The 3,109-nt window shown below is 41.9% G+C and overlaps 1 pseudogene; it reads right to left on the bottom strand.

The window, feature by feature from the left end:
• Positions 1 to 1,342: 1,342 nt before the first annotated feature.
• LOC112266627 lies at positions 1,343 to 2,565 on the bottom strand (annotated as a pseudogene).
• Positions 2,566 to 3,109: the final 544 nt, after the last annotated feature.

Raw genomic sequence — 3,109 nt, 5'->3', positions numbered from 1 at the left:
TATTTTCTCTCTATTCTATTATCTTTGGCATGTGGTGCTAGTTTATGTCGTCTGATTTGCTCTGTTCCAGGCCAATAATTTGAGTAGGAGGGATATTCAGATTAATAGATGAGACAGGGAGAGATTTGAGTGTTGAGTTGCTTTTAACCCTTTATATCCAAAATTAACTGCCAGTTTAATTTTATGAAATTAACACAAGTTTAGATTTACACCTAGATCACACCAACACTGTCATTCCATAAAATGGTACACAACATCTGGACATGTGTGCAGCAAAAGTTCAACATTCATCCTCTACTACCATTTTTGTTACACCTTTGATGAATACAATTTGATGCATACTTTCGATAAATCCTACATATGCACCACACAGAACACACTGAAATTTTCTCTGCAACGAAATGCTGCAAGGCAAATGCAGCGTTCCATTGGAAATTAATGTACTGTGGGTGTGATTGAGGCATTAGGCTAATTTGTGGACAGTAGTGATCTTTACCCCTCTCATACACCCAGACTCAAGTCAATCAAGTGGTAACTGCCTTAGGAGGATGTCCAGACCACTGCAGTGAAATGCATGTGCTCTCACACACACAACTTTTGATCCCACTTAGAAGTCTAGTCCTGCCTAATCTCCCGCCCTGGGGGGGTGTCACGGTGTTTCTCATTGCTGACAGTGTTTTGTCAGCAGTCACGTCCACACTGGCACCTTGTGTTTAATTATGATATAAAGTACACAGTCTGATGCCCAGTATCAAAATTGCAATGGAAACATCTACTTCCCCATATAGTGCACTATTTTTGACCATTCACTAAACAAACAAAATGTACATGTAATTAAACAATAGAGTACATGGACAGGCAAGCAACTTTCCTGTATCCAATGTATTGTTGTTGACCTAGGATAAAATGTAGACTGGTAATGGAGACAGAGATGGTAGTTAGCAGCAGGGATGTAGACTGCACTTACATCACTGTGTAACAATTGGAAAGGCTGCTTTGTACAGGCATTATGAACCCCTATAGGATCACTGTAACTCATGTAATTGTGGGAGCAGTATAGTGTTACTATCCAATTATGCTATTAAATAAAGGTTGTAATACAACCACACTAAATGAGAGGATGTACAAAAGGGTGGTGGACAGTGCCGGACTGGGACCAGAAATCTCCCCCCCGGCATTTCCAATGAGCAGGCCCATTTCCCCCTCTAGGCCTCCAATCCACCATTTAGACAGGCCCATTGAGCTAAAGATGGACCAGCTAATCTGGCATTTTCCAGAATTGCCCTATGGCCAGTGCGTCTCTGAGTAATAGATGTCAATGAACCAAAAATAGACAGGAGAGTTAAGACAATGGATCCTTTTATTCAAAGTCTCCTGCTTTAGAAAATTATCAACTGAATAATTGTGCATGTCAATTCAGATTAAAAGCTTGCCACACAGCTACAGAGGATAATTTAATTGTTTTTATTGGCTAAAAGCCCCCTTGCTTGTTGGTAAGTTTTCCAATCAGCTGCCAGAACTGTCAGCTCCCTGTCGTTGTTTTCATCCAACGAACCTATGTGCTGCTCGATGACGCCTGTATCGCTGGTATTCTGCAGGCAATCAGAGAGGAAAGAGTGGACAGTGACCCATTCAGGCCCAGACTGGATTAGCAATGAGCTGCATGGAAAGGCTACTCTGCCATCTAATGGTCAAGAATACTACAGATCATATGGCACTGAGTCGGAGTTCGACAAACTTTGGTTAGTGTCATTTTGCAGAATAAAATGGAAGGTTTATGCCAGAGCAGTGACTGCGTCCCCAAAAGAAATCCTATTCCCTATATAGTGCACTACTTTGGGTGCGTGAGTGTGTGTTTGGGTATGCAAGCTCATCCGAGAGCAATAGAAATTGCACAGACAAGGATTAGGCCTGCAATCACCCACATATAGGATGCTTGTTATCAGGCTGTCATTCAGCCACTCACTCACTGCTCTAGATAATAATGTACTGCGAAATGGATGCCAAGTATTAAGTGGGTGCTAAAGAGGGCTAAGGCTACATCCCAAATGGTACACTATGCCCGATGTAGTGCACTACTTATGACCATTTACCTTAACAAAAGCAGGTAGTTGAGATGCCACCAGGCTGTTGAACTCTTCTTTGTTCAGGGTGTTTGAGGATCCATCATTCCCAGCAAAGGTCTTGAACTGGGAGACAACTACGTTGATGACAAAGTCCATTGTATTGATTCAATATGGAGTGACTGCAAATACACGAGAAATAAACAAGTCTGCTTATAAAGTCTATACATGTTACATTTATATCCATTGTAGAGATACTGAAATAAAGCCAGCAACTAAATCATGGTAATCCAGAAAACAACATAAAATCAGATTGAGAGGAAAGACAAAACAGTATTAAAATGAAAACCAGTCATATTTCATCCCACCTCGTGAAGTATGGTCTGGTTGCAGCAGCCAGCAGGTGTGGAGAATCGTCGTCTCTCCACTCTTTCCTTTTTTCTCTCCATCCTGTTCACTATGTAGCTCGGCCTAGTGCGGAGGCCCAGTATTAGAGCCTCTGCCTGACCAGGTGTTTGTGGGATGTAGAATGATAGGTATGACAGCCTCTGCGGGTTTAAAGTGTTGGACAGAAAACATCCATCATTACTGACTGTTTTACTAATCAGTTCATCTGGTCAGGATCTGTCCAGTCACTCATAGGTTACGTCCCCAACGGCACCCTATTCCCCGTTTAGGCCATTTGTATAGGACCCTGGTCAAAAGTAGTGGACTATAAAGGGAATAGGGTGCCATTTGGGACACACATAGAGTGCTAAGGGGGTGTGTTACGTGTGGACATGTGCATGTTTCTTTGAGGTTCTTAGTTTCTTATTACTTACAAGGGATTAGTCTGCGTCATAAATGTCTAGTAATGTGGACACAAAAGATTAATTCCACACATTTATGTACTTCCCCCTCCTCCGCCAGTAGCGTAAGTGACGTACACCTAAGCCCGGTTCACACTGCCTAAATTCTCAAATCAGTTGTTAATCAAATTCATTTTAGAATACTGATTGTCCAAACAGCAAGTTAAGTGACCAAATTGTATATATGCGTGTTCAGAC

Source organism: Oncorhynchus tshawytscha, linkage group LG13, assembly GCF_018296145.1.
Source record: "Oncorhynchus tshawytscha isolate Ot180627B linkage group LG13, Otsh_v2.0, whole genome shotgun sequence".
NCBI classification, from domain to species: Eukaryota; Metazoa; Chordata; class Actinopteri; order Salmoniformes; family Salmonidae; genus Oncorhynchus; species Oncorhynchus tshawytscha.
Note: the sequence above shows the minus strand (reverse complement) of the source record. Positions and strands in the feature narration are given on the sequence as shown.